Raw genomic sequence first — 12,979 nt, 5'->3', positions numbered from 1 at the left:
CGGCGGAAGTGGCGGGAGCGCGCGCGCGCGCGGCGGCGGCGGCGGGAGCGCGCCCGGGCGGCACGGGAGGAACCAGTGCCTCTAGCGGGGGGGAGATGCCTGCGGGAGTAGGGAGCTGTTAGAAAATGAACACATTAGGTGTCGGAAAAGCTCTCTGAGGTCATCCAGTCCAACCTGTGGCCGATTGTCACTTTGTCATCCAGACCGTGGCGCTAAGTCTGTCCTTAAACACCTCCAGGGACGGTAAGTCTGCCGCCTCCCTGGGCAGTCCGTGCAATACCTTCTTGGAGAGACTGGGCACAGAGAGAATTGAGGCTGATACAGGGTAAAAAAAGCACGGAGAAAAGATCCTTCTCTCCCTCAGAGATTGGCCCCAAATGCAGCATTTATTGCCGTCGTGGGGCGGCTGTGGAACCATTCTCATCTTTCATTGTGCTTTGCCCCCTGCCACAGCAGAATGGTTGTGTCCCGCTGGGTGATGCTCCTGAGGGAAGCCGGAACCACCATTGTCAGCAAGCGTTGGTGGTATAGTGGTTAGCATAGCTGCCTTCCAAGCAGTTGACCCGGGTTCGATTCCCGGCCAACGCAAATTCGTTTTGTTCTTCCTCATTATATTTTTTTTTCCCCCCCATTTCTCAATGATCCGAACCGAATTGAGATGCACCGGCACGCGGAGCGCCCGCCCGGCTGCGCTTTGCCCACTTTGAGCTCCGCCGGGAGGCCCGTGCTGCCGGTTACTTCTCCTCCCGACTCCCGGTGGAGACCCTGAGTGGTGAGGAGACGGCGGGGAAATAAACAAATAACTCAGAATAAAAAAAAAAAACCACAAAAGAAAAAGCCAAACCAAAAACTTAAGCTCCCCCCCCAAAAAACAAAACAACAAGAAAATGAACAGACACCAAAAAAAAACCACTCCGAGATGAAGGAAAAACAGGTGTTTCCGCCCGGGATCGAACCGGGGACCTTTCGCGTGTGAGGCGAACGTGATAACCGCTACACTACGGAAACCCGCTATGCGCAACCGTCCCCACTGATGTCCCATGTCTCCACCATGGCGACTGAGGGGACGCGGACCTCCCTCACGGCGACCTCAAAATAAACCGGCAAACCCTGAGAAGCGCCGCGCGGGACACACAGTGATTATCATCAATGACGGACTGGAGCTCCCAGAGACCGGCTGGTCTCAGGAGACGACTGAGGTGCGTGTCCCGGGCAGTATTTCGGGGGTCCCCTCAGAGACGACACAGCCCCACAGGGAGGTTCCCGCTGAGGGGGCGCAGGGCGCTGCTGAAGAAATGTCGCTTTTCCCTAAGGCAGCTGCCACCAGATGTCGGTAGAATAGTGGCGACAGGGAGTGGAGCTCCCTGGAGAGCCGCCCATGAGGGACAGGACCCGCCTGGCCCAGGGGACAGGGGCTGGAAGAGGAAAGGCCCCAAGGGCAGACCTGTTGACAATCACAGATTGACAAGATGCCAGATTGGTTTGAATTGGAAGGACTTTAAATCTCATCATTCCACGCCCTGCCATGAGCAGGGACAGCTTCCACTGTCCGGGATGCTCCAAATCCCACCCAACCTGGCCTTGCACACTTTCAGGGATCCCGGGGCAGCTGCTCTGAGAATTCCATTCCAGGGCCTCACCACCCTCAGTCAAGAGCTGACAATCACAGATAGTTCTAAGTTTGTTCCTCTTACCCTACTACAATGTTAACAATTTATTTAATGGCAATCCTTCTCTTTTTGGTAAAACCTCAGCCCTTGGAATCAGGTGGTAACATAAGAATTATGTTTTCCTGTTTTGTTTTCTTTGTTGAAGTGTATTTTATGCTCTGCTGGCTGCAGAGAAAAGCTTAGAAGGGAGAAATGAATCATAAACTCAGATGAAAGCAAAAAGAACCTCACTTTTAATAACACTTGCTCTTAATAAAATCTACTTTTAATTTTACAATTTTGTAGCTGATCTTTTGATTTGGGGCCAAAAGGGGTAGAGAAGAGGTTGTCACTTGTCCTTTAACTTCAGGGCTTGCCAGTGTTTTATTCTGATCTGATTTATGGTAAGGATTATAATGTTACATCCAAGTCCGTGACAAACCCGGCGTCTCAGGAGTTGTTTGCTTCGTGTTGTTGTTAAACATCCTGGATTGAAACCCTTTTTGCCTGCAGCTGGCAGAGCTGCGGAGAGGATTGGTTACAACCTTTGCACTGAGCATCGGCTGAGCGTGCTGGGGCAGAGCTGATCGATAGCTGGGGGCAAGGTTCTGTCCCTCGAGCAGGGCGAGGTGGATCTGTGGGTGACCCCAGGCCATCCATGGGAAGATTGAAACGCTTTGGGTTTTGTTTTCTTCTGCAGCCCTCTTTCAGCCTGGCCATGGTGGAGAGAGGCGCCGCAGAACAAACAGCGCCAGCAAGGGAGCTCTTGGGAGGTACCTGTGGGAGGCATGGGCAGGAATTCCATGGAAGATGTCGTGCTGTTGGTGTGAACCCCCAAACCCACCCAGATCCCGTGGTGGTGCCTGGTTCTGGCAGCACCACATGGAGCCGTGGGCTCTGGATGCTCCTCGTGTGGGCAGCGCCGGCTTTGGGGCCCTCTTCCTGCTGCTTGCTGCTCGCTGGAATGGCTCCCGGGGATGGTCTGGCTTTTCTGACAAAGATCCATTGTCAGGCACGGCTCAAACTTTGCCCACAGGACAAAGATCCTGCAGCATTCTCCCTTCCAGCCCGTGACCTACCACACTTCCTCACTGCCAGCACTTCCCACCCGCGTGGCACTGCACCCCTGGGCCTCACCCACTCCCCGTGGATGATCCCCAGAGCACCAGGAAGGGCTGTGGCAGGGAAAGAAGAACCCGGGGGCTCATTTGGAGGAGAAGGCTGGATATTCTCTTCTATTATCACCAGCATCTGCCCTTTCTGAGCGAGGAGCCCTCCCCAGCTCTCACTGCAGCCATGCTCGGCATTGTTTCCCTGACACACCATGCTGGCTGCCCAGCCCCATTCTCCCCTTCTCCTCCCTCCACTCCCAAACCCTGCGTGGCTGCTCCAAGAGGGGAGCTGGAAGCACCCTGAGCAGGAGAGCCGACAATCAGGGCCGGGAGACGACGCTGCTGCCGCGCACAATACCCCCCCAATTAGCCATTCATTCCTCCTGCCTCTGAAACGGGGAGCGCAGCCCTTGTGCCGGGAGATAAAACAAGGACGGCTTCAATAGCGCTGATTTAAATTAGGTCAGGCTGGCTTTTGTGCGGCAGGGACCACACAATGGCTGTCACACGACGGCGGAGGGGAGCGGCACAAAGGAAAAGAGGCCAAGCAAGTGGCACAGATGCTGGGAGTTGCTGGGTGCTGGGACCCCGGGGGTGTCTGGAGGGGCACACACTCACCCAGCACGTGATGCTGAGCCATAAAAGGGGTGCCGTGGTCAGCAGGGGACAGAGGGGTCACACGCTGCCTGGGCACAACAAGCTCTGCCACACCACGGCCGTGTGACACTGGGAAATTGGGCTTCGGCCATCGCTGGTTACGAGACAAAGGGGTGACGAGGTTTGGATCTCTCAGGACAAGAAGGATGTTGAGGGGCTGGAGGGTGTCCAGGGAAGGGAGCAGAGCTGGGGAAGGGTCTGGAGCACCAGGAGCAGCTGAGGCAGCTGCGAGGGCTCAGCCTGGTGAAAAGGAGGCTCAGGGGAACCTTCCTCATTGTTGGGGTGTCCTGTGCAGGGCCTGGAGTTGGATGATCCTTGGGGGACCCTTCCAACTCAGGGTATTCCATGATTCCATGACCTGAGTTGCAATCCCCAGCATTGCCTGATTTCTTTCCCCTCGTAAGTTCCCCAAAAGTCCATTCCTGGCCTGAGCACCTGGTGTGCTGTGAAATCCTACACTGGCTTCTTTATCATGGGTGTGTTTGGGGAAATGCCAGCAGCTACCTCAAAATGATCTCAGCTCAGGTTCTCAAAGCCATCTGAGTGTCTGCCTTCAGAGAGAAGTCCTGGGGAGAGTTATCCAGGAGGATGTGAGCACTGGAGCCCCGTCCCAGTTTTCCCCCCAGTTTCATTAATATCCTCATTGCTGTTTTTACAGTGGCAATGCAGATGTTCATGTTTATCTGGCCACGGGAGGACACAAGAGCAGCGTGCTCACAGCTATCAGCCAGAGCCTGATCTTTTCAGCGAGCTGTTGTCATGGTCTAAATGAATTTATCCAGGTAAATCCATATGCAAAGGAAGGGCAGGTAAGCTTAAAAATAAGAGTCTACCCCTTCAAGTCTCCCAGGAATAAATAAATGGTCTTTTGTACCCCAGATTGGACTTTTACAGATCCCACTTTGCTACATTGGGACAAAAACTTGTGGGGGAAATTGTGGGTGTGGAAAAGTGGAAAGAGATAATCAGCCATTTAATTCAGTCTTTTTGGAAGGACAGCTTGATATTCTTTTGCAGTTGCAAGAAAAAGCTGTAAACAAAAAACAATACTTAATAAAAATGTTCATTGTATTACAAAGTCATAATTTGCATGTCAAAATTGCAAGTGTTATAATTTCTACTTCTGATAGTAAAAAAGTAGGTGAGCCAAAGCACTGAGTGTGCCAGCCAGTGCCAAAAGGAGGAAACTAGGTTAAGCTATAGTATCAGTTGTTCCTATTCCCCTTCATTTGTTTGTTCACACATGAATAATTTTTTTTTTTTTTTAAATACAAGACAGCTTAGAGCCACCCTGGGCCATCAGCTCCAATGGCCTACATAATTCCCAGGCTGATTGAAACACTCTGCTTCCCATGGGCACACACAGGCAGCGGAATATTCCGTGGCCACCAGCTGATACTGGAAAGACAGGCACTAAAAATAAGTTGTCCTTTTTAACAGTAAATGTAATTAAGCACTGAAATAGTGCCTGTTGTAGGGAGGTGGCCCTGAAGGCACGCAGCCAAAGAGAGACATGTTGTTAAAAGGTATGTTCCCTTCAGCAGATGGGCAGAGCTCTGGTGCATGAAGCACCCAGTGAAATTATCTACCCAGTTCCTGTAGGAAGCCCGTCTGGAGCAACCATAATAGCCCTAATTTCTCTCAAAATACAAATATATGGTTGCTAGCTTTCACTGCTTTACAGCTATACTATTTGGTGTGTTTTTAGCTGTTTAGTTGTGAGAACACAACAAAAACAGCAACAGCCCTCTTTGGTTTGCATTCTGATTTACATTCTAAAGCCCACACTGCAGCGGAGACTGGAGGTGCCCAGGTACCAAAAGCAGTTTAACTGTGGCAGCACAAAAATGTGTTGTCTGTCAGGGGAAGGTGAAATATTAGGAAAAGGTTCTTCCCCCAGAGGGTGGTGGGCACTGACCAGGCTCCCCAGGGACTGGTGACAGCCCCAAGGCTGCCAGAGCTCAGGGAGCATTTGGACAACGCTCTCCGTCCCTGCACGGGGGGTGACCCAGAAGCAGAAGAGGCAGGAATCCAGCTCTTGCTGACAGCTTAGGAGTGTGATCATTGTGGGTTCCAAACAAAAAGACATCAAAGTTATAGCTGATCATGTTATTACTGCAGACATCCATGTATGAAAATAAATCAGAATGGCACAATTATGTGGATATAGGTAGAGATTGTTATCCTCCAGCAAATGGCATCGTCTGGGATGCTCCTGAGTTGTGACTGTGTAAATCCCAGTATTCCTGAGATGGCCTCTATAACCTGAAATACTCATTGGAGTCCTCTCCAAGAACCCAAAATCCACTGCAGAAAATAATATGTTCTGCAGAAGATCGGTTCATTCTCTGAATATTTATTTGCTGGTTTGGGCTGGGGTATTTTTCTATTCTTATTACTACTAATATTTGTTTTGTTTATTTCTTCTCCTTTTATCAGCTCCAGCTGAGACAAGGGAGGGTGGGAGGAGGGTTTTGTTCCTCTGGAGATAACAGGAGGCTGTGCCTGTGCAGCCATGGTGACAAGATCCAGGGCGCTTTCTGGCTTCCAAGCAATTTGCTCCCCACCCCTGGCTCCCAAGTAAAAGTGGGGCAGAGATAGAAAGGAGCTTTTGTTTCTCAAGTGCTTCAGCTGTTACTTCTAATTAAGCCAAGAGCTCCAGTGCCTTCCTACTCCCCAGCCAAGGAGGATGGAGCTGGGGCAGAAGGAGAGCCAGGAGGCTGTGGCAGCTCTGCTCTTCCCTGCCTGGGTGACCTGTGCCACGCCAGTGCCTCAGATTCCCTGGCTGCAGGGGGCAAGAAATGAGAGAGCCCGAGCCCAGCACGGGGCCAGCTGGGAACGACCACCCTGCTGTTCCAGGTGTTATTATCGCTTTAGTGCAATCTGTGCCCAGCTCCCCAGACATGCTGACTAGCAGCAAATTGCTCTTTCCTTCTCCAGCTTTCCCTGGATGCCATCCCCTTCTCTCTGAGATGCCAGCCCCTGCCCTTAGGTCTGACAGCATTTCTCCAACCTCCCCAGTGTGCCTCTTTTTAACCCCTGCTGGCACCACTGGGATGTGCTGCAGGAGCCAGGTGAAGTGTCAGCAGCCAGGGGTTGGGCAGGTGGCCTTGGCACAGCCAGGTGGGCTCTGTGGCACGAGGAGGGTGGCAGAGGGCAGAGCTGTGCCAGCTGTGAAGCACACAGCCCCTGCCCAGCTCTGCAGCAGGGAACACAGACTGCTCCACAGCACTGCACGGACATGGGAAGGACTGCCAAGAGGAAAAGAGGGTGGAGATGTGGAGAGAGAGAGAAAAAAAAAATGAATGTAGGGAATAGCAAAGCTCAGGAATCCAACAGCTCACAGACTCGAGGCCCAAGCCCTGGCTCAGCTCTGGAAGTTGCCCACCAAGGACTGAAGGAACCCTCCAGGTCACGGTTGCTCCCCTGTGCCTCTGCACCCACTGAACTCTGTTGGATCTCTTCAGCCCAGGATCTCTCAGGGAGAAGTTTAGGGCTTCTCTCACAAACATATGGTCTCCCTCTTGGGCCCCATCTGCCAGGCAACGCTGGAGCAGTTGGTCTCTGCAGTGCTGAGCAGAATCTTGTTTACTTTCCCCTCGCATCCCAAAGGTGATCACAGGGCAACCCAAGCCTTCTGTTTCAGCCCAGATTTCCAGGAACTGCCGGGGACTCTGAGGTGGTGTGGGAGCGTAGCCCAAGAGCAAGAGAGGGCACGTGGCATGGGCCAGCCCTGTTCACGATGGAGAGATGGAGCAGCACCTGGCACCTGCCCCTTTCCCCCCCTCAGGACACACAGAGTCTCCATCCACCAGGGACGCAGGGAAATGTCTCCTGACAGCAATAAGCACACACAAAAATCACAGAATCACAGAAATTCAAGGCTGAAAGAGACCTGTAAGATCATCAAGTCCAACCCATGTTCGAACAATTCAACTAGATCATGGCAGCAAGTGCCACATCCAGTCTTTTTTTGAACTCTTCGAGGGATGATGACTCCACCACCTCACTGGGTAGATGATTCCAGTATCTGACCACTCTTGCTGTAAATACGTGAGACCAGCTCTCCTTGAGCAGCACCAGCCAAGATTGTTGCAGCATGCCTGATAAAAGAACTTCACTTCTTCCTCTCTGTGTTCTGCTGCTGCAATTGTGTGCCAAGGACTGGAGGATATCATCCATCCACGCACCAGCCCGTGTTTTCCAGAGACCCCGGCCCCAGCAGGCAGAGCAGCGAGGTCCTGCTCTCTCAGTCGCCAGGCTGGGCAGTCGGTGCTCTAATGGTGCTCGCTGAGCAGAGGGCACGGAGCAGCACGGCTGCATCGCTCCCCCGAGGCTTCCCGTCCAGCCGGTGGCAGCTCCGCGCTAATCAGCCCCGAGGCGGGAAGTGGAAACTTTCTGCTCGCAGCCACTTAGTTTCATTAGAAGCATCACGAGAGAAAACAGGGCCTCGGGTAGGGCAGGGAGAGGCAGGAGGTGGGGAGAGGGGTTTGCAGCTTGTTTGTCGGGGCGCTTGGCACGGCAGCTTCAGCTGGAAAGGGGCAGAGACAGCCTGGAGCTGGGGCCTGGCACCCACCCTGCTCAGAGCTCCGGAGGTCTGTAGCTGGGTAGTGATTGTTGCAGGATATATTATTCCCATCCCTGCAAAGAATTTTTCCCCATGTCTAGCCTAGATCTTCCTTGTTCAACACAAACATGGTACTGGGCAGAGGTGGAATATTAAGGGCTGGAGGTGCTGCCTAATCATGTATTGATTTCAGTGGAGCTGGATGAGAGGAGTCTGCCCGGCCTTGCTCCATCCCCCTCGTGCCCCAGGAGAATGTTTTGTGTGAGACTAAATGCCTCTGTAAGTGCCTCTCAGCTCCCTGCTCATTGAGAGCTGTTCTGCACAGACACATTGGAGCAGGGAGGGTGCAGGATCCTGGAATCACATTTCCTTTTGGCAGGAGGGATTTTATCTACCTCGGTCTTCCTGGGCAGTGTGCATGGTGGGGCTGTCAGTTCTCCTGAGCAGGACTGAGCCCAGCCAGGCAGGAATTCTGTCACCACCAGCAGCCCTCTACCCCTTACCTCCCGTTTCACTCATGTCCTCTCCCAAGAGCAGAAATAAACTCAACTGCTCACCTCTAAGTCTGATTTCCCTGCTTACATTTTTCACTAAGCCAGCTCAAATAAAGCAACACTTTCAGGAATTGGACTTGATGATCCATGTGGGTCCCTTCCAGCTCAGGATATTCTACATTCTGTGCACCCTGATGGTTTTGGGAGAGATATGTGACAGAGACAGAGATGGCAGGATAAATAAGACAGGAAAAAGTGACCAGAAGAACAGAACTCGGATTCCTGAACTCTCATTCATGAAGAAGTATTGCCCCTTGTTCCTGGTTTGTGCCTCGTTTGTGAACACAGATGTTCTATTACTCCCACATGGACGAGCAGTTGTTTTCATGTGAGCTCCTGTCCATCTTCCAGTTAAGGGGTCATTTGTTGGCCTTGGAGATTTCAGCAGCAATAATCCTGTTTGGAGACACCCACGCAGCCCTGCAGGAGCTCTGCCCTGGATGGAGAGGAGCTGGGTCAGGGAATGCAGCAGCCAGGAGATGGAGCAGCTTGGCTCCTCAGCACAGAGCAGGAGCAGGCTCGGGAGAGAAAGGCCAGGCCCTTACAGGGCTCTTGTCCCTGATGGAACAGATGTGGCAGCTGCTTTGTGCCACAACCTCTTCGTGTTTGCGGAGCGGCCAAAGGAGTCCCCGGGCTGTGCCTGGGGCTGGCACATGGGGCCTTTCATTTTCCTCAAGGGCTCTCGAGGAAGAGCTCATTGTACCTGCTCGGAATTAATTCTGCCAGTCCCCAGCCTGCTCATGGACTCCCTGTGCTGGAGTTCAAGACATGCCTTTCATTTTTTTCCTTCTGCCTGGGACAATCGATATCCTGGGATGGAGCTGCATCCCAGTGAACACCACACAGACCTGGCTTGGAGCCTCCAGGAACTGGATTTTCCAAGTCTCCCCACAGCAGCTGCTGGCTGACAGCTTTGTCCTGTTCCTTGGTTGCACAGCCCTTGTTCCTCCAAGCCCAAGGATCCCCCTTTGTGCTCCATCAGCTGGAAGTGCTGTTCTGTTTGGGGCTACCTCAGAACTGCTGGCACAACAGAGCTGTTTTGGTTCTGGCTGAGCACTCGGCATCTGAGCTCTCATGTGGTTGGAGCCCATTTTTTTGCAAGAATGAAAACAGTGGATTAATGAGCTGCTTGTGGCTAATGTGCAGGGTTTCTCAGAACTGGTGCTATTAGAGCCCAGCGTCATGTAGGAGGTAAATGGCAGCACACGGTGAATAAAGCAGTGATATAATAGGTTTAAGTAGTCAATTTCCCTTTGGAGTGTCGCTGATAACAGGCCCAAATGCATCCAAGACCATTCCCTTAATGAATAAGACTGCTCTCTAGCAGAGCACACGCTGCAGCGCCTCACAAGGGGTTTATTTTCCATCATTTTCATCCAAAACAAGGCTTGGGTGTTTGAGTTGGAGTGGGGTGCAGGGAGCACTATAAACATGGTCCGACTGCTCCACAGGAGACACGTCCTTGTCCCAGTGTGCTGGGCCTGGGTGTGACCAGAGGAAGATACCCAGGACAGGTCACAAGGCTGTATAAAGAATAAGGCTTCTCCCAGCTGCAGTTTTGTAGCTTCCAGCAATCTGTGGGGTCTGCTTGGATGTTGCATCCAAACTATTAGGTTTAATCATCACTGATAGACCAAACCTCCGTAATCTTGTCTAAAACCTTTTGAACCTATTTATATTTTCAGGCTACAAGATATCCTGTGGCAAACGAGTCCAAGATTTAATTACGTGCTGTGTGAAAAACCAATTCTTTTTGTTTGTTTTAAACTGGCCTGGTAATTTCACTGGGGCACTGACTCCCTGTGTTGAGAGAAGCAGCATCTAAAATACCTGAGGGAAGTAGAATCCCAGATTTTATTGGAAGGGCATGTGATTATGACTTCTATGTGTTAAAAGCACTTCTGAAAATGGAGCACAGGTTCTACTTTTAATGCTTGTGGAAATATTGCCTCCAGTGCTCTTGTTTGCTCTTCAGCTTGTTTTTATTTATTTAATTTTTTTCCCTTAACCTCTCTTTACAAGCTACCCTAGTCCCTGACATATCCAGTTCTCAAGCTCCTTGTTTACTCTGTTTGCATGGGCTTTGTTTTTTACAATATTCTCCTCTCAAGTGCTGCAGCAGCCGAGCGTCTCCTGCGGGAGCTGTGAGCACAAACCCCACCAAGGACAGGCACACGCCTCGGAGCGACCTCTTCCTCCTCATTATGTCTGTGATGGTCTCAATGTCACCAGTTCAAGCACGGGCACACGGGGTTCAATGCGGCAGCGAGATAAAGGCAGGAGAGACATCCCCGCTCCCCCGAGGCGTCAGCGACTCCGCCGCTCCTCGATTGTGCCTTTGGCAGACGCCTCATTAAAAGTGGGTTATTCCACACAAACACCCCTTGCTTGTCCTTTCGCAGGCGTAATCTGAGCGTGGAGGGGGAGCTCAGCCCCACAGCAGCGTCTGAGCCTGTCCAGACCTCGACTCTAACGAGCTGCTGTTCATTTGTAGCCTTCCCTGCCCCTCCTGGAGTTGTACTTTCCTGGTGCATCCTTCACTTAACGCTGTCTCGCAGGCAGTTTTGGTCGTGCCTCCAGCTACTGGAATGAAAATTAACATTACCCAAACCAAACTGAGGACACTCCTCTTGCAAATCCTTTGGTCTTAGTCCAAATAACGTTTCTCCTCAGTCGGATACACCTCCTGCATGAAACGTTGTGATGTACTACTAAGTTACAAAGTAGAGGAACCAGACTGAATCTTTTCCTTCCCTTCATGTAAATGGTTTAGTGGAAGGTGTCCCTGCCTGTGGCAGGGGATGGAACTGGGTGATCTTAAAGGTTCCTTCCAACCCAAACCACTCTGTGATCCTCTGTCCTGCAGCCTCCTCCTGCTGTGCTCAGAGCTGTGGCTCTGAGTACTCTCTGGCCTGCAGAGAGGTTACAGAGACTGCCTGTGCCTCAGTTTCCCTTTGCACTGGAAGGTCTGTAGGTAGGTTTGGCAGTACTGAGTTAACAGTTGGACTCAGTGACATTAGAGGTCTTTCCCAACTTGTGTGTGGCTCTCTGCTGTGTGTGCAAACAGGCAGGGATCACTCCAGGGCTGAGGTGCTCAGAGCCTGATGCCTGCAGGTAGCACCTCCACAGGGAGGGACTGTGGAGGGAGGTGCGAGGAGCTGCTGTGTGTGGAGGCTGCCCCGCCTGCGTGTGGGCAGAGCTGCATGTGCAGGGAACGGGATTTGGGGGAGGGAGAGGAGCTTGGTCTGCGTGGGAGCTCTGTGCCAGCCTGCACAGGATGCAGGTAGGCTGGATCCGTGCGTGCAGCGCTGGAAAGCTTCCACCGAGGCCTCTGTGATTATAAGAGACTTTTGAAACACACCTCAGGAAAGGGGTCTGAAACATCTCCTTGAGCTCCTCTTGCAGAACTCCCATGGAGCATCTCTGCTCTGGAGCTGTTGTGAGTGTGTGGTGTGGTTTGCTCGGACGGGCGTGTGCGGGGTGCGTGGGCTGGGATGGGTGAGCGGCGGCCGGCAGGGCCGAGTCAAAGGGGGCTCAGGGCCGGCAGGGCCGAGCCAAAGGCGCTCAGGGCCGGCAGGGCTGAGCCAAAGGGGGCTCACAGCTCAGGGAGCCGGCAGGGCCGAGCCAAAGGCGCTCAGGGCTGGCAGGGCCAAGCCAAAGGCACTCAGGGCTGGGGGAGCCGAGCCAAAGGGGGCTCAGGGCCGGCAGGGCAGAGCCAAAGGCACTCAGGGCCAGCAGGGCCAAGCCAAAGGCACTCAGGGCCAGCAGGGTCGAGCCAAATGGGGCTCAGGGCTGGCAGGGCCGAGCCAAAGGCGCTCACAGCCAGCAGGGCCGAGCCAAAGGCGGCTCGGGGCTGGCAGGGCCGAGCCAAAGGCACTCAGGGCTGGGGGAGCCGGCAGGGCAGAGCCAAAGGCACTCAGGGCCAGCAGGGCCAAGCCAAAGGCGCTCAGGGCTGGCAGGGCTGAGCCAAAGGGGGCTCAGGGCTGGCAGGGCCGAGCCAAAGGCGCTCACAGCCAGCAGGGCTGAGCCAAAGGCGCTCAGGGCCGGCAGCGCCGAGCCAAAGGCACTCAGGGCCGGCAGGGCTGAGCCAAAGGCGCTCACAGCCAGCAGGGCCAAGCCAAAGGTGCTCAGGGCTGGGGGAGCCGAGCACGCCCCGCAGGGCTCTGCCCGAGCAGCATCACCGAACTCCACGCGAGTTCTTTCTGTTTCAGGTGTTCCTCCGCACACCTTTGCTCCCGTCCTCTGTCCAGCCGGCGTCGGGACCGAACCGCGGCTCTCCCTCACTTGTTGAGGAGCATCGGCAGGAGAGGGAGCGGTTCCCTTGGAAACCTCTGGATGCCCAGCAACAAGTCGCTGACAGCTGCCATGTGACCAGGTGCATTAATCAGAAATGTTGTATGGATCAGGTCAGATGGGGCCAAAGTCCAGCGCGCTCCCCCT

General features: G+C 53.3%; 2 non-coding genes across 2 annotated transcripts; one reads left to right on the top strand and one right to left on the bottom strand.

The window, feature by feature from the left end:
• Nucleotides 1-516: 516 nt before the first annotated feature.
• On the top strand, nucleotides 517-588 carry TRNAG-UCC (transfer RNA glycine (anticodon UCC)). The gene has a single exon. It is a non-coding gene; the product is annotated as a tRNA-Gly (tRNA).
• A 347-nt stretch (nucleotides 589-935) lies between these two features.
• On the bottom strand, nucleotides 936-1,008 carry TRNAV-CAC (transfer RNA valine (anticodon CAC)). Its single transcript has one exon. It is a non-coding gene; the product is annotated as a tRNA-Val (tRNA).
• Between the last annotated feature and the right edge of the window lie 11,971 nt (nucleotides 1,009-12,979).

Source organism: Melospiza melodia, chromosome 7 (assembly GCF_035770615.1).
Source record: "Melospiza melodia melodia isolate bMelMel2 chromosome 7, bMelMel2.pri, whole genome shotgun sequence".
NCBI lineage: Eukaryota > Metazoa > Chordata > Aves > Passeriformes > Passerellidae > Melospiza > Melospiza melodia.
Note: the sequence above shows the minus strand (reverse complement) of the source record. Positions and strands in the feature narration are given on the sequence as shown.